The sequence below is a fragment of the Petaurus breviceps genome, unplaced genomic scaffold, assembly GCF_028583685.1.
Source record: "Petaurus breviceps papuanus isolate PSGF00001 unplaced genomic scaffold, PetGlider_PUasm1.0 37, whole genome shotgun sequence".
NCBI classification, from domain to species: domain Eukaryota; kingdom Metazoa; phylum Chordata; class Mammalia; order Diprotodontia; family Petauridae; genus Petaurus; species Petaurus breviceps.
In genome coordinates, this window is record NW_027186296.1 from 14,961,878 (window position 1) to 14,980,914 (window position 19,037).

The window sequence follows — 19,037 nt, forward strand, 5'->3', positions numbered from 1 at the left end:
ATGGATGGATGGATGGATGGATGGATGGATGGATGGATGGATGGATGGCTATAATGAACTTTATAATTCTATAAGTATAAGTGAAACCAGGTGATACTTCCACCTGAGGCAATCAGAGAAGGCTTCATGGAGGAGGCAGCATTTAAACTGGTTCCTTGAGGTTAGGTATGATACCAACAGGAAAAAATGGGGGAGGGAAAAGTATGGTATCACAAGGACAAGGAATCAGGAACCTTTCATAGTAAGTGTTGGCAAAGCAAATTATTTCCCAGAATGAAACTGGGGGAGGAGATTTGTTCACAGAACATTTGGAAAATTTAATGATACTTTTAGTGGTCTTTCTTTTACCAAATGGTTGTCTTTTTAACATTCTTCTTCTTCTTGGTAGAAACAGTATGGTATAGTATAGAGGACAGAATGCTGGGTTTGGAGTAAGAACTCCTGGATTCAGCTTCCACTGCTAACGTATTTGTATGCTCATGGGCAAATCACTTAGCATGCATGAACCTCAATTTGTCTATGAACCTCAAGTTTCTTAGCTGTACAATGGGAATAATAATATTTGTATGACCTATTTCATACATAATAATACTTACATGATCTACTTCTGAAGGTTGCTCAAGTAAGAGATACTTTTTATGTAAGCAGACTAACCTTCAAAGCATTCCTGGAGTTCTTCTCATAGTATTCCAGATGAGTCTTTGTGGCCACTGGTTAAGGAGACACCATGATATCAGAACAATCAAAATTTTAGGTGATCCAAAGGGTCATAGAAAGATTCATCATGTATGTAAGTAGTATCAATAATATATTTGATGACTTTTATGCTAGACATGCTGTAAATAAAATGGAATGACAGGAATTAGAGCTGGAAAGGACCTCAGGGGTCTTCTAGTTCAGCTCCTTTATATCACCAAAATAATTTGGTACTGAGTAAGAAACAGAGTGGTGAATCAGTGGAATAGATTACGTATACAATACACAGTAGTAAATGACCAAAGTAATCTACTGTTCGATAAACCCAGAGATTAAAGCTTTGGGGGTAAGCATTCAATATTTGACAAAATTTGCTGAGCAAACTGGAAAGCAGTTAGACTGAAACTAGGCATAGACCAACATCTCATATCATATACTAAGATAAGGTCAAAATGAATAAGTGATTTAGACATAAGGAGTGATACCATAAGTAAATTAGGGGAACATGGAAAAATGTACCTGTCATATCTATGGATAAGAGAAGAGTTTATGACCAAACAAGAGATAGAGGAGATTATGAGAAATAAAATAGATAATTTTGATTATATGAAATTAAAAATCTTTTGCACAAACAAAATTAGAAGAAAAATAGGGAACATTTATAAATTTAACATTTATATTTATGATATAAATATAATATAGTTTATCATTTATAAAAAATTTTTTAAATTATAAAATTTAAATTTATATTTATAAAATATATTTCTATTTCTCTGTTAAAGACCACCTTTCTCAAATATATAGAGAAATGAGCCATATTTATAAAAATAAGAGCTATTCTCCAGTTGATAAATGGTCAGAGGATATGAACAAACAGTTTTCAGAAGTCAAAGGTATCAATAGTCACATGAAACAAATGCTCTAAATCACTACTGATTGGATAAATGCAAATTAAAACAACTCTGAGATACCACCTTATACCTATCAGATTAGCTAACATGACAGAAAAAGAAAATGACAAATGCTGGAGGGAATGTGGAAAGTTGGGACACTAATGCACTTTTGGTAGACTTGTAAAGATAAAATGAAATAACATTTGTAAAGTACTTTGGAAACCTCAAAGTGCTATATAACTGCTTCTTACTATGATGATGATGATGATGGTAAAACCATTTACCCAACTTTAACAGGGAAGTAAGGACTCCAGGCTAGGAAATTGCTTACTGTTGAACTCTGAAGGGATTTTTTTTTTACTATATATGTACATATTATAACTAATTTGTCTATATAAGCTAATTTTTTTTCCTTTTCCTTTGTAAAAATGGCAAGATCATCTTCCCACATTCCAAACTGGAATTATTTCCAAGTTATTATAAGAGGAAAAAAAAAGAGGGCCTTAACAATTGTAATTTCCAAACAAGGTCATATTAAACATGGGATTTCAAATGCTACTAGGAGTACCAAACATATCCATGTATGTGAAAAGATAGGAGTTTGAATCCTAGCTCTGACACTGAGCTTTGTGCCTTAGTTACCTCATCTCTATAAGGGAAATAATAATACTTGTACTACTTATGTTGCAAAGTGAGCAAAATGCTTTTTAAAGTGCTATATAGGGGGTGACTAGGTGGTGCAGTGAATAGAGCGCCGGCCCTGGAGTCAGAAGGACCTGAGTTCAAATCCAGCCTCAGACATTTCACACACACACACACACACACAGCCATGTGACCTTGGGCAAGTCACTTAACCGCAATTGCCCTACCTTCCCCCCTCCAAAAAGAAAAAAAAAACACTTAAAAAATAAAGTGCTATATAAACATGAGGTGACGATGATGATGATAAAAGAAGGGCTTTGTGGACATTAAAAATCTTTCATAGGTGGGAGGAGAACCTTAGGAAACAATGTCTTTCAAGATGGGGATTTCCACAGGTCCTTATTCTAACGTAACTGAGGCTAGAGGCAACTTCTCCCAGGAGATTCTACAGCTCTCATTCACATGATCCTGACTCTGGGGCTAAGTGCCTTAATACAGAGACACCACTTTCCCCAGCTACCCAGAGACTCTCTTCCCACTTAGACCAACTGACCCACCTGGAATCAGAGGCACAGGCCACCATGGTTGATGTGGATAGAAAGCCAACCACAGAGTGGGTATCTGTGGCCTCAGCTGTGACCTTCCTGGGGCCTAAAGCCTTCAACTTTTTTCACCAGAACAAGCTAGGGAAAGGTGATACCTTGGCTACAGCCCAGCTAGCACTCAAATTGACCATCCAGCTGATCCCACTGTGCTATCATGTGGCTCTGATCCACATCCAGGTACAGCTAGGGCTGGATGCTGTCCACCATGCTGTGAATTCAGGCATCATGTCAGGCCTGGGGTCCCTTAGGTATGGAAATGGAGACCCTAATTTCTGCTACTACAGTTGCCCTCACCCTCTATGACCATGTACAAAACAGTCAGCAGGGACATTGTCTTGGGAGAGATTAAATTGCTTATCAAAATGGGGCTTTCAGGAGGACTTCAACTGAAGTTAATATTCCAAATGATCTTAGCCCCAACTCTGATAGACCAATGTCACTCCCCTTCTTTTTTTTTTTTTGCTTTTCTTTTTGGAGGTGGGAAGGTAAGGCAATTGGGGTTAAGTGACTTTCCCAAGGTCACATGGCTAGTAACTGTGTCAAGTGTCTGAGGCTGAATTTGAACTCAGGTCCTCCTGACTCCAGGGCCAGTGCTCTATTCACTGTGCCACATAGCCACCCTATGTCCCTCCCCTTCTTAAGAGTCTTTATCAGACTTTGTATCAGTCTAGGGTGAGGAATGGTCTTGAGAGGGCATTTGATATTTGTCAGGATCACTTGCCCTTTCATCACTCCCTTTAGTCAGAATGAAAAAATGTCAGAGCTGGGAGGTATTTTAAAAATAGTCTAGTCATAGATTCAGAGCTGGAAGGGGCATTGGGGACCATTTAGTCCAAAACCTTCATTTTACAGATAAGAAAACTAAGACCCAAGAAGGGGAGAGGAACTAGCTGGGATAAAGGGGGTGAGGACAACACAGATAGTCAGAGGCAGAAATGGGGTTAAAACTCATATTTTATAGTTGGTGATGCTGAGATTCAAGAATAATAATGATACTTTACCTTTATACAACGTTCAATGCTTTTCAAAATACTTTAACATCCATGACACCATTTGACCCATGGAATAATGCTGTGAGGCCCACAGTTGGGAGACAAAGGTCCAAATTGTGTACAGGTTAAATCATTTGCCCTGGATAGGACAGTTTATTAATACTACTGACAAGGAGGGGGAGGAAGAGGAGGAGGAAGAAGAAGAAGAAGAGGAAAAGGAGTAGGAAAAAGAGGAGGAAAAGGAGAAAGAGGAGAAGGAAGAAGAAGGGGCAACAGTAGCTATGTCATTCTCAGATTCTCAGTAAGGAAGTTCTCAGGGTGGAGGAAGAGAAAGAACAATGAATTTGGACTTGAAGACTTGATTGTGAACTCTGCCCCCCCCCAACCCAGTAACCTTGGTTATGAAATGACCTGTATTATATAGCATATAATAACCATACTACCTATATAATTTAGGGGTATTGGATCATAGACAAAGAGTTGAAAAGTGATCAAAAGTTAAAGGTCATCTGGTTCAATTCATTCATTTTACAGATGAGGAAACTGTATGATTTCCCTAATGTACACAAGGTGGGAGATTTAGGATTTGCCCAGGATCAAGTAACTAAAATGTGTCAGAAGCAAAATCCAATCCATTTTGACTGGGAGGCTGACTCACTATCCATTGTTCTACATTACTACTCTATTACTTATATAGATGATTCAATTATACTACTACATTTCTTTTTAAAAAATAAATTATTTTTATTCTGAACTTAGTACTGTAAGATGTTTCTTCATATACAAAACAGAGCAGAAAATTAGATTGCCCATGTAGCCACAAATATGTGCCACATTGGCTCATTTTTCTCTCTAAGTTTGCAACAAATTCAATATGTATTGTCAACACTATCTGCTTTATCTCTTTCTTACTGACATTCCTTCTGTCCTCTTTTCGGTATTTTAATAAGTGCTTCAATGACCCTCTCTTTGTACTTTTATTTTTTAATTTTGGTAACCCTATCAAAAGCTCTTCTCCTTCTTTCCCAAACTCCACCCTCCAAAAATGATCAAAAGAAAAACAAAGTCCTTACATTGAATAAGCGCAGTCATATGTCAGCAGATGGTTAGCGTGTTTCATCACTGGTCAGAGTTAGCAGTCATTTTTCATTATAATGTTGTCATTCTGTGGGTTGTGCTCACTTAACTCTGTATTATTTAGCTCAAGTCTTCCAAAGATTCTCCGAAACTTTCACTTTCATAATTTCTTAGAGCCCAATTAAATTCCATTCCATTCATAGCCCAAAATGTATTCATTGTTTCCCAATTATGCTACTACATTTCAATTATGTTAGAATTTGAATTAAGAGAAATGGAAGCACTCACTGTGCCATGCAGAAGTATTTCTTCCTTCAATCTCCTTGTGAATCTCAGGATCTCAGAACAAGGAGGAGTCAGGTTCCATCTTCCTTCCCACCCCAAAGCTCTTACATTAGCTCTTACTCCTTTCTATCTGGAACAATGCAAATAAGTAAGATGTCAAAAGAATGACTAATATCAGCACCCTCATTGAACATTTAATACAAAGTGGTTTACTTTGCCATAACACAGCAAGGAGAGGCAAAGATGTATACACTGGTACTCACATTTCCTAGACACACACACACACACACACACACACACACACACACACACATCCTCTTGTTTCCAAATGTAAATATGTCTGGTTAGTAGGGCAGGATAAGGTTAGATAAGTGCATCTCAGAAATCCACTAGGTTGGAAGGGGCTTAGATTCTATGTGGCTGGGATTTTTTAGAGCCTTAAATTACCCAGAAACTGAGTTTAAAAAGAGAGAGTCAATCAACTCATGTCCTATATGGTCCAGGAATATGCTGGCACCAGCGTGAATCAGTTGTTAAATTTTCTGTGTGAGTATTTATACCTTAGAAATCAGCAAATTTTCCAAATGAGGCCTTGATTTATTGTTTTCCTTATTATCTAGACTTAAGAAAGCAGTGAAGATATTAATAATGCTAATTAATCTTAAAAGGATGTCATGTGTACATATTCCCTCCCCTCCCCCCCCCCGAGGACTAGGCGTTAAACATTTACCAGCATATCCCTGGACCTGCCCCAGGTCAGCTGGGAAGCTGAAGCCAGTTATGTAGGTCAGGGGCCCGGGGGTGGGGGGGGTCAGTCTTCTTTTAGGTAAAGCCTCTCCATTTGGTGGGTGAGAGGAAAAAAAATTGTATAGGAACAGGGGGTGAAGCCAACATGGTGGAGTAAAAGCAGGAATTTGTATGAGCTCCTGCACCAACCACATCCAATACCTGTAAAATATGATTCTAAAGAAATTTTAGAGCTATAGAACCCACAAAGTGACAGAGAGAAACTAATCTCCTGCTGAAGGCAGCCTGGCAGGCCAACAGAAAGGGTCTTTTGCACAGGACTGGAAGCTGAGCCCAGTCCTGTGTGAGCTGCGCCAGCCCAGACCCAACCAGCATCACAGACTGGGCAGAGCAGACTTCAGGAGAGTGAATCACCAGCAGTTGTGGCAGTTTCCAGACTTCTCAACCCATAAACACCAAAGAGAAAGTAAAAGGTCAGTAGGGAACTCTGTTGGAACTGGGTGACAAAAGAGTTTGTCCAGCTCCTGCCCTTGGGGCAGGAGGTGGTGGAGGTGCAACAGCTGCAGCTGCTGCTGCATAGCAGCTTCCGGAGCTCCTCGCCTGCAGATCATAGGAGAACCAAGCGACCATTCAGAGGGTAATCAGTCTTGCTTTGACAGGCTTGGATCTGGGTCACAGTCTTGGGTGGTAGTCCTGGGGTGAGTAAAGCTCACTGCCAGAGCTTGTGGTGGCTGTAGAGAGGGCACCCTCCTCATACCTCTGGCAACTGCTAAAACCCCAGCAATTTGGGACACTGCTCTCTCCACTCTGGAAGCAGAGTTCTACCATGGCAAAGAGCTCAAAAGTCAAGTAACTGGCTGGCAAGATGAGCAAGCAGAGGAAGCACAATAAGACCATAGAATCTTTTGGGGGGACAAAGAGGACCAAAACATGGAACCAGAAGAAGACAACAAAGTCAAAACTCCTGCATCAAAAGCTTCCAAAAAAATATGAACTGGTTACAGGCCATAGAGGAGCTCAATAAGGATTTTAAAAATCAAGTAAGAGAAGTGGAGGAAAAATTGGGAAGAGAAATGAGAATGATGCAAGAAAATCATGAAAAGTGAGTCAACAGCCTGCTAAAGGAGACCCTCAAAAATACTGAAGAATATAACACCTTAAAAATAGACTAACTCAAATGACAAAAGAGGTCCAAAAAGCCATTGAAGAGAAAAATGCTTTAAAAAGTCAAATTGGCCAGATGGAAAAGGAATTTCAAAAACTCACGGAAGAGAGTAATTCCTCCAAAATTAGATTGGAGCAATTTGAAGCTAATAACTTTATGAGAAATCAAGACCCTATAAAACCGATCCAAACAAACAAACAAAAAAAACAGAAGATAATGTGAAATATCTCATTGGAAAAACCACTGACCTGGAAAATAGATCCAGGAGAGATAATTAAAAAATTATTGGACTACCTGAAAGCCATGATCAAAAAAAGAGCCTAGACATCATCCTTCAAGAAATTCTCAAGAAAAATTGCCCTGATGAACCAGAGGGCAAAATAGAGGCCGAAAGAATTCACTGATCACCTCTTGAAAATATCCCAAAAAGAAAACTCCTAGTAATATCATAGCCAAATTCCAGAGTTCCCAGGTCAAGGAGAAAATACTGTAAGCAGTCAAGAAGAAACAATTTGAGTACTGTGGAAACACAATCAGGATAACACAAGATCCAGCAGCTCCTATATTAAGGGATCAAAGGGTTTGGAATATGATATTCTGGAGGTCAAAGGAGCTAGGATTAAAACCAAGAATCACCTACCCAGCAAAACTGAGTATAATGCTTAAGGGAAAATATGGTCATTCAATGAAATAGAGGACTTTTAAGTATTCTTGATGAAAAAACCAAAGCTGAACAGAAAATTTGACTTTCAAATACAAAAAGCAAGAGAAGCATGAGAAGGTAAAGAGGAAAAACAAATGATAAGAAACTTGTTAAAGTTGAACTATTTACATTCCTATATGGATGTAATATATAAAATACATAAATATCATATAATACATACAATACATAAAAATCATGAGATTTTTCTCAGTGTGAGAATAGTTGAAGGGAATATATATATGTACATATATACATACATATATATGTTTATTTCAGAGTATATAAAAACATATGTGAGTTTGTGTATATATGTGTACATGTATACATAGAGGGCACAGGATGAGTTGAATATCAAGGGATGATATCTAAAAAATAAAATTAAGAGGTGAGAGAGGAATATAATGGGAGAAGGAGAAAGGGAGAGATAGAATAGGGTAGATTATCTCACATAAAAGAGGCAGGAAAAAATGGTTACAATGGAGGAAAGTGAAAGGGAATGTGCCAACCTGAATTTGGCTTAAGGAGGGAATAGCATACACACTCAATTGGGTATCTTACCCTACCAGAAAGTAGGGGAGAAGGGGATAAGAGAGGGAAATGATAGAAGGGAGGGCAGATTGGGGGAGAGGGTAGTTAGAAGCAAATACTTTTGAGAAGGGACTGGGTCAAAGTAGAAAATAGAATAAGTGGGGGGAAGGATAGGATGGAATGAAATATAGTCAGTTTTTCACAATATCACTAGTATGGAAACATTTTGTGTAATGATACATGTACAACCTATATTAAATTGCTCATTTTTCCAGTGGGGGTGGGTGAGGAGGGAAGAAGGGAAAGAATCTGGAAATCAAAGTTTTAAAAACAGATGTCAAAAAAAAGTGTTTTTTACATGCAAATGGGAAATAAGATGTACAGGCACTGAAGTATAGAAATCCATCTTGCCCTACCAGAAAGTTAGAGGGGTATGGGAGAGGATATAAGAGAAAGCAGATCAAGGGAAGGGGTATTCAGTAGGCTCGCTATCTTGGGGTGGGGATTAGGGGAAAGATGGGGAGAAAATTTGTAACTCAAAATCTTGTGGAAATGAATCTTGAAAACTAAAAATAAATAAATAAAAGATGAATTACCAAAAAAATTATAGGAAAGTACTGTCCTTGAAATTACAGAATGTGCTAAGGTCTATGGGCCTAATCTCCACCGAGCTGAATGTACATTACTGTCAGTGTCCACTCTATTCACAGTTCTTTGAGAAAGATAGAAACATATTGGTCAGACTCTAGATAAAAGTCAAGAAGAGGAAGCCTAGGGAAACTGATAATTCATGGTCCCTATAGGCATTTTACATGTGAGTTATATTGGATTGCTCAGTCTTTCTGTGTACAAGAATTGTAATAATTGGGGTGGCTAAGTGGTGCAGTGAATAGAGCACTGGCCTTGGAATCAGGAGGACCTGAGTTCAAATCTGGCCTCAGACACTTAACACTTACTCGCTATGTGACCTTGGGCAAGTCACTTAACCCCAATTGCCCTGCCCTCCCCCCTCCATAAAAATGCAAAAAAGCAAGAATTGTGATAATAGATACCATAACAGAAATCTCAACAAGATCTTGAGCTATAAGGGGGCCTTAGAGATTATCCCAGCTCAAAAGTACAAATAACCTTTACAATATCCCTGAAAAGCAGTCACCTGAAAACTATTGGTGACAGGTAACTCACCATCTCTTGAGGTAACCTGTTCTTTTTTGGGACAGATCTATTTGTTTGGATGCTTCTTGAGCTTGTATCTATTATTTCTCCCCATTGTTCCTTATTCTTTATCTGAAGTCAAGTAGAATAAAACTACTTTCTTTTTTCTATATAACAACCCTTCAAATAAAGGATAGCAACTCAATCAAACCCATAAAATAAGGAGCAACTTCATGAAGAAATTCCTTCCACCAAAGCAGGTGAGCATCTTTTCTGCATCTTATAGTCTTAAAAAAATTATTTACTTAGTGTTTTATTTTTCCCCAATTAGATGTAAAAATTTTGAATGTTCTTTTTTAAATTTTGAGTTCTAAATTCCTCTCCCTCTCTCCCCTCCCACATTAAAAAAGCAAGCAATTTGATAAAGGTTCTATATGTATAGTCACACAAAACATATTTCCACATTAGTCATGTTATAAAAGAAAACAGACCCCCTCTCAAAAAAGAACCCAAGAAAAATAAAGTTCAAAAAGAATACTTCAATCTGTATTCAGACACCATCAGTTCTTTCTCTGGGTATGGATAGCATTTTTCATCATGAGCCCTTCAGGGTTGTCTTGAATCATTGTATTTCTGAGAATAGCTAAGTCCTTCATGGTTGATCATCTGACAATATTGCTGTTACTGTGTACAACAAAGGTTCCCAAACTTATTTGGCCTACCACCCCTTTTTAAAAAATTACTCAGCATCACCCTGGAATTTTACTTTCTTCAACCTTTTAACAGTTGTTTTTTTTAATTTGCATCATTTAAAAATATAAAATTTTAATGACATCTTCAATTTAATAATTTATTGTAAATTTGTCAAGGTTTTCTGCATTGAAATTTTGATGATACAATATTGTGTCATGTAAACATATAATATCATATTGTAAAAAAGTCAATACAGGCACATATTCTTGCCAATGTGTGCTGGACTCCCCTACAATTCATAACACACATTTGCTTTCCACCACTTGCTTGTTAAGACCTGTCGGTGAACTTGACCACTGAGTGGTTATAGCTTGTATTTTATGTGTTTATTTGGGAAATAATGTAATCACTGTGACTTTCACTCTGTTATACAACAGATGAAACATGTACAAATGGCCTTTCAAAATTTTCTTCTCTTTTTGCCTTATGCTTCCACCACCCCCTCATTTTTATTCAATGCCCCCTATTGTACCCAAGGCTACCACCACACCTCTGGATCATTCCAGTACCTCCCAGGCATTAGTATCACCCACTTTGGGAACTTACGGTCTACAATGCTCTCCTGGGTCTGCTCATTTCACTTTGCATCAGTTTATGTATGTTTTTCTGAGAGCAACCTGCTTGTTGTTTCTTATAGCACAATAATATTACATCACAATCATATACCACAACTTTGTTCAGCCCTCCTCCAATTGATGCATATCCCCTCAATTTTCAGCTCTTTGAAACCAGAGAAGACTGCTATAAAAATCTCTGTACATATAGGTCCTTTTCCTTCTTTGTTTTTTTTTTATCTCTTTTGGTATAAAGACTGCTAGGTCAAAGGATATGTGTAGTTTTATAGTACTTTGAGCTTAGTTCAAAATTTGCTCCACATAATGGTTGAATCAGTTCACAACTCCAGTAACTGTGCATTAGTGTCTCAATTTTCCCACATCCCCTTCAACATGTGACCTTTTCCTTTTCTGTCCTATGAGCCAATCTTTGCATTTTATAGTTTTAAGAAAGTAGAAGCACCAAGAGATTAAGTAATTAACCCAAGGTCACACAACCAATATGTGTCTCAGGGAGGCTTTGAACCCAATTCTTCCTGGCTTCAAGGCTAGCTCTCTTCTAGCTGTACTTCAAATCTTTGAATTACTCAACCAAAAAAATGTCTATTAAATGCCTGATATATGCCAGGAACTCTGCTGGACACTGAAAATAAAAATACAAATAATACAATACCTACTTTTACAGAAAATATATGGAGAAGATCTCTCTTAAGTCTTTATTTTCCAGAGTAAATATGCCTAATTCCTTCTATTGAACAAGGTTTTAGAAATCATTTTAGTAACTGCCAGAAATAAATACATAATATGCCTTATCCTAAGCATTTTATTCACCATTAAAAATGTCAATCTAAAAGTTTATAATTTTCCCAATTTTAGAGGGGTTAAGGAAAGTTCCTTGAGGAAAACATTCATAGAGAACATACTCAAAAACATGGGCACAGACACACCTTATTTTCCTGAATTTCAATTCCCCCATCCCCCAGGCTTTCACATGTCTATTTGGCACATTAACCATCATTTAAACATTCAAACCCCCTCAGGGGTTAAACAAATCAGAAGTCAGTTTCTCATTATATACCACACATACAAAAAAAATTGTCTTTCATGATGGAGATTTTCCAAAGTGCACATACTTTTTTTTTGTTTTGTTTGAGGGATGTACAGAATTTAATTTCCTGACACTTAAAATCATTTGACTGAGAACAGCAGGCTAGAAAGAACAGTAACAGGGGTAACATAATATGAAACAAGAGAATGAAAGAGTTTCTCACTGAAAAGGTTTAATTCTGAAAAAGTAACTTGTGGGAGGGGGATGTTAGTTACATAAAGGCAGAATTATTACCGTGTCCGAGCTTTCCCTATTTGGCACAAAGAAGGCGATTTGTAGCTGGGTGCCTGTCTTGCATTGGGAGGTGAAGGCACTTGACTTGCTTAGCAATTACTAAGTCATTCCTCCTCTAGTGAGTTGGGGCTTGGGGGAGAATTCTAGTGCATAGAAAATAAATTCACCTTTGTCTTAGACATGATCACTTTTTGATCCCATTAAACTTAAAAACTGCCTTGAGACCAATCTATTTTTTTAAAGGAATGTCATTGGCAGTGTCGAAGTGTATTGAATGAGCAAAGTTTGTGCTGACATGGAATAAAGCCAGGAAAACAAACCCCTGACTATACTGACAAGTGACCCTGTTTTTGATATGAAGGACCGTGACTCTCCTGCCTGAGCCTGGATAAACCACCCAATTGTTTTAGAAAAGGTTTATAGGGGATTCCTCAATTCATTTGCTGAAATAGCATTTTGTGACTTTTTTTTCACTTGGGAATCTCACTCAGGCCTTCCCTCAGAAAATAGGGATATCTTAATCCAAATCGGAAGTGAAACTCTTTCATTCTTCCTATATAATAATGTGATGTATTTAACTATTGGATTTGGGAGAAGATTACTTTAGCAAGGAAGACTTCCCATAGATAAGCATTAGAATCACAAAGGCAACTAACAGAAAAAAAAGGGGGGGGGATGGATTTTATGAAGCCTCTTTAGAAGGGAGAATACCTGATCCCAGTAATGTGAACATTGCACCAGGAACACTTTGTATAAATGTAAAGATATAACTAGGAAAGGGCAACTGGCCTTAATTCTGGGTGCCAAAAATTAGAGGCCACCCAAAGCTCTGTACCATGGTTCTATCTCTTCCTTTGGCAGTTGAAACTCCATGCCTTCATCCTCTCCCCATCCCTTAGTATTAGTGATCAGTCCTTCAGAACTATAGAAGTATCATGTTATCCTGGGGCAGACTTCCTTATCCCAGTGGTCAAACCCCAGGTGATCTCTTTCTCCACTATCCTCATTCCTCTCTCTACTGATCATTCCTCCCTCTACACCTCAAGATACAAAAGTTCCTAGATATAGCTCAGGAGACACGCAGCCTGTCTGGAGTTCTTTGTTCCCTGCCAGACTCTACTCCCATCATACTATGTTCATCTAATAGATGAACAGTATTGTGGCATGTAATACAACATGTGGAGTGTATTTGCACTACTAAGTCTCATGATTGAGGGCAGATGTTACATGCCCTTAGCTTCCCCTTTGGGGAATCCTTTTGCCATTTAATGGCATGTCTAGTAGCATGCTTCACAGTATAAAGTTGGCCAGGGAAGGATCTTTGGGGAATTCCTACATCCTCTCTGTTCATGAGACATGAGCAACCCAGCCAAATGGTGCTGACAGCAGGATACGTTTTATCCTATGGTTATTTTGGGGTGTTGCCCTCATCTGGCTTTTTATGTGAGTTATTTTGGGGTAGTACTATATATGAAATCAGTCACATGTCAGAGTGCACATGAATGCAAAGTATATATTTCATAAAGCAAAGTGAATACCACCATAACACCATACTTCTGATAGGGGTGGGGGTGGGGGTGGGGAGGGAGGGAACTTCTGGCCTTCAAGTGCCTCTCAAAGTTTTCAAATAAGTGAAACATCTCAAAGCAACACTGGGATGATCAAATGAGATGACATATATGTCATGTGTTTTGTAAACAGTATTTAAATACTAACTTTTTAAATTAACAGTTTTTTGTCCATGGAGCAATTATTGTATAAAATACTAAATAAATGTATTTTAAAAAAAACACTTAAGATCACTGAGGACAAAGCATGATACACTAGAAAGATCATTGAACTGGGGATCAGGAGACTGTGTTCCCATCCTGACTGCCACTATTTACTATGTCAGTGTAGAGAAATTTCCATATCTGTCAAAGAGGGAGTTGAATTAGGTAATCTCTAAGCACTTTGTAAACCCATTCCTTCATGAGCATTTTAGTAAGCAGTTACTAAGGCACTGGGGAAAAGACAACAACAAAACAATGACTGAGGCAAGATTCAAACCCACATATGCCTAATCCAACCCTAGCATTGCTACACACAATGTTGTTTATGCAGGTATCCCTATGGGCCGAAAGGAGGCTATCTTTTTTATGCCAACAGTGGTATCAAAGCAAGGTCCAGCCTTGGAAAACCAGTCTCATGGTGATGGTGCAGAATTTGGACTATGAGTGACCAGCGAGCAAGCATTGGCATCTTTGTTGCATCAAGTCTCAGTTAAAAATCCCTCCTTTTACTGAAAGTCTTTCCCTACCATACTTAATGCCAGGGTCTTCGCTCTGAGATGACCTCCATTTTGCATTGTCTGTAGGCACAAAGTTGTTTGTATGTTTTTGTCTTTCTTTTTGTCCCCAGAGCTTAACACAGTGCCTGGCATATATTAAGTACTTATTTATTGCTTGCAGACTGACTGATGGTATTTTCATAGTGGGAATTTGGCTGCTGCAGTAGAATCTAGGGTAGAATCGTGGCTCTACCCCCAACCATCTATGTGACTTTGGACAAATGCTTAACCAAAGTAGGCCTCAGTTTCTTCAACTATTAAACAAGGGAATTGAATTAAATGGTCCCTAAAGGCCCTTTCAGTTCTGAATCTACGATCTTGTGATCTTACATTGTTGGTCAATCACTTTTCAGTAGTTTCCAACTCTTCATGACCCCATTTGGGATTTTCTTGGCAAAAATACTGGAGTGGTTTGCCATTTCCTTCTCCAACTCATTTTATTGATGAGGAAACTGAGGCAAACAAGGTTAAGTGACTTGCCCAAGGTCACACAGCTAGTAAATGTCTGAGGCCAGATTTAAACTCTAGGTACGAGTGCCACTTAACAGCTGGGTTTAAATCCTAATTCTGCCTTACTACCTATGAGACTTCTGGTAAGTCTCACTACTCTGGTCTACTATTTTCTTGTTTATAAACCAAGAAGGATGAACAAGACAATTTCTAAGATTCCTTTTAACTCGAAATCTATGATCTTATAATTTGAGAATAGGTAGGAGAAGAGTAGAATGGTCTGGCAGGCTGGTGGGTAGATATTTTGGGAGAGGCAGGGCCTTTTGGCATCTCAAATCACACTGATCAAGCAGCTGTCCCCTCCACCAACACACGGTCCCAGCCTTGTCTCCTCTATGTCTGCAACACTTGCTCTTACCCCCTTAGGGACTGAACACATGATGTCGACAGACCACTCTAGGCAGCCCCTCTTCATTTGCTTTCCTATATAGCAACACAACCAACAGAACCATAGGCCTTCTTTAATCCACAAACATTCCACACCAGTGACAAACATCTCCTGCAGCTACCTAAGAGAGAATATTATGTCTGCCATCCCATGCACATCAACTTTCAGTCTTCAAGCAATGTGGTGCAGTGGACACTGGACTTGGACGTCAGGAACATCTAGGTTCAAATCCTATTTTAAATAATAATTAAGTAGCCTTGGACAAGTCATTTAAATTCTGAGCCTAAGTTTCCTTATCTATAAACTAAGAATGATTTTAGTTCCCTGCATTCCCTCCACACACACACATTAGATTGTATCAAATGAAATAATATGTGTGATGGACTTTTTTAATAAAGGAATATTTATTTCAAAAGTATAACAAGAATAAATATATAGGGCAGTGAGGTGACACAGTGAATAGAGCACTGGCCCTGAAGTTAGGAGGACCTGAGTTTAAATGCAGCCTCAGACATTTAACACTTACCAGCCATGTGACCTTGGGCAAGTTGCTTAACCCCAATTGCCCTCCAAAAAAGCAAAACAAAAAACAAAAAAAAACCCCAAAGAGTAAATATATAAACATTTCCCCCAGCACCTGAAAGAGGAGGGGCATAATCCCCCCCCCCTACCACCTTAGTCTGTGGGGGAGGGGAAGTGGATTAGGTTGACAGTTCCTACAGAGCCCACAAAGTCCCAAATTCATTTCTCAGAGCAGTGGAGCCTGGAGAAGGAGAAGAAGACCCTCAGACCCTTCTTTCTCCATGGAGTCCCTCCTATGAGTGGAGTCTTTTGTACCTGGACAATGCCATAAATTAACATAATGTGTTTTGAAAACTATCACTACATATATGAGGTTTTATTATTTTTTACAGGTAAAACATCTTTGTCACCAGTCCTAAGTACGTATGCTGTGTGCTGATGATTTCATTCTAAGTAGGGAAGAGAAGGGATTCTTGCTAGTGGGGGGAAAGAACAGGGTCTTTTTGGCTGGTGTTATTTGAAGTGACTGACTTTCCTTTTTTTTTTTTATTTCATCTTCATAGGATCATAGATTTATGGCTAGAAAGGGCATTAGAGGTACCAGATTCCGGCTTCCTCTTTTTACAGATAAGGAAGTAGAGGCCAAGAGAGGTTCATTTCCTGGTGCCAGATCTTTCTGATCCCAAATTTAGAATTCTCTCCATAAAGCCACATAGCTGTCTCACAAGTGGGAATGAAATCAATATTCCTTGTTGAACCCAGAAACAACCCCATGAGGCTGGTATCATGGGTACTATTATCCCCATTTTACAGAAGAAACTGATTTGTCAATATAGTATAATTAAAACTTAGGCATCTACTCTCCCCGCCCCCATTCTATTACCACATAGTTCCTCACCAATGGGAGGGTAGTTATGTTTTCCCACTATGCGCATGTCTGGGAATGGCATTCTGTACCAAAACAGTGGTGTCCACTGTACATTGGGATTCATAAATGAGAAAGGCTGCTGAGAAAAAGATCATCACAATACATTCCTTTGCTTCCGTGGTCTTCAGTAGACTTGATTTTTGTTTTTAAAAAAATCCTATTAGATTTATTCAAGATACTACATTCATAAACAGGCTTACACATCCCCTTAACAACATAACTAATGTGTATGAATCTTTTATATAATTTTCCTTGTCAAATGATGTTTGACAATAATCAGATGATAATGAAATGTATAATTAATAATAAAAATGCCAACATCTGTTAGCTTGTTAATACAAGCTGATTTCAGTGTACTATTTTGAATGTGTCATCATTAAACTTAATTTATATTAAAATCCGTTAAATACAATCTGCTTTCATTAGCTGTTAATTTAGGCTGGCACATGACACCAAGGAGGAAGTTTTTTTCTCTTTATCCTCCCTCTCATCCTCTCTCATTTCCCTCCACCCCCCAAAAACTAACGTTTTCCCCCAAATGTCTTTAAAACCTGCTGCAGCAACTCAAATGTTCAATCAGCAGATGGATCAGGTTTGCTGGCTGGTTTGCTTGCTCTCAGCTGTGAGTAATTAGCCTGCTGAGCCTGAAGAAGTCTAACTTTGTCTCTGGAATGGGCCCCAGACCCCTGGCACCATCCTCTGTCTGTCCAGCGGTCTGCTTACTTGCTACTCCCTCCCTCAGTGTCCCCCCATGATGCCATCAGGAGCTAGTGAGTACCTTGTAGCAGTGATGGATGAGAAGGTCTCTGCATTGTTTGGAGCTCATTTTCCAAGCAATACAGATGCAACTTTTAAACCCACCAGACTACTTTCCAGCTCAGTCAAAGGCCAGAGGCAGATTTCCTTAAAGGGGTGACTGACCGGTGACCAGATGTCCTCCCTAAACGAGAAACATTTGTAATTTTCTCTCACATACATTCTAACTAGAGAAGTATTGGTCACAGGGGACAAGTTATTGTGTAGTGAAAAACAGTCCAGGAACTGAGATGAGATTCCCATGCAAAAGTCATCACACCATCTGCAGGGAAAGACCTACATATGGGTCTAACTCTTAAGAGTTCTCAGAAAGGGAAACCTCTAAAGGAAAGTCTGCTGGGCTTTTAAGATGCAAATTACAGTTATTCTTTACATGTCTGAAAATTCTCTGGGGATTGGCAATGGCCATCTGAAAGCAGCTAATCCCAACCATGACCCTATGAAATCATTTGGCTTCCTATGAAGATCTCAAAGAAATATCATCCTATGCTGTCCTCCCTAGTGGAATCAGACAGGTGGAGCACACTGGTGGTCTCTGTACTAATAGCTCTCCTGTGAATAAGAGTACAAGGCCATCAGAAAAGGTTGGAGGGAAATAGTTCATGATACAAGCCACCATGCAGCTAACATGGCAAACTCTAACAATATTGCAATAGTAATTGTTTCATGGGTTGTGACAGGGGGTCTGATCCATTTCCCCACTCCTACCTGAGCATTAAGTAACATGCATTTATTGAGGACCTACTATGTGCTAAATGCTGTGCTGGAATGCTGGTGATAGAGAAAATAGTCCCTTTCCTCACAGAGACTGGAGGAGATAACATGTAGATATAAGTATCACAAAATGTATGTTTTTAAAATTTAATCTCTTCCTGTTTGGCATCCAATGAGGGGACAGTTTCATCACCACTTTTCATTGCCAAATCAACCAATCAGAAACATGAAGGGCAGCTTTGCTCATAGCCTATTCAATCCAGAGTGTGTGTGTATGTGTGTGTGTGTATGTGTGCACATACGTGCACATGTGTATGATACAAATAATTTGGAAGGAAGGCACTAGAAGTTGGGGATGGAGAATCATAAAAGGTCCCAGGTAAAAAGCAATGTTTCAGCTGTCTTGAAGGAGACTAGGTGTTCTGAGCAGCAGAGATGAAGAGGGAATACATTTTGGGAAAGAGGCTACATCATGCCTGTTTGGATGGACTTAAGTATATGAATGTGCAATCATATATAATAAGGTTGAAAAGGCAGATTAGAGACAAACTGTGATGCATCTTAAATGCCAAACAAAGGAATTTATATTTGGTCCTTGGGGTAGTAGAGTTTTAGATTAAAGCCCATAAGGTGAGTGCTTTCAATATACTTTTGTACCAGCAGACCCGATGCATTATTCTTTTCCCCTCCTTT

General features: G+C 38.8%; 1 pseudogene; it reads left to right on the forward strand.

Moving 5' to 3' along the window:
• The window catches only part of LOC138168782 (uncharacterized), a 123,309-nt pseudogene that overhangs the window by 3,668 nt on the left and 100,604 nt on the right, over nt 1–19,037 (forward strand).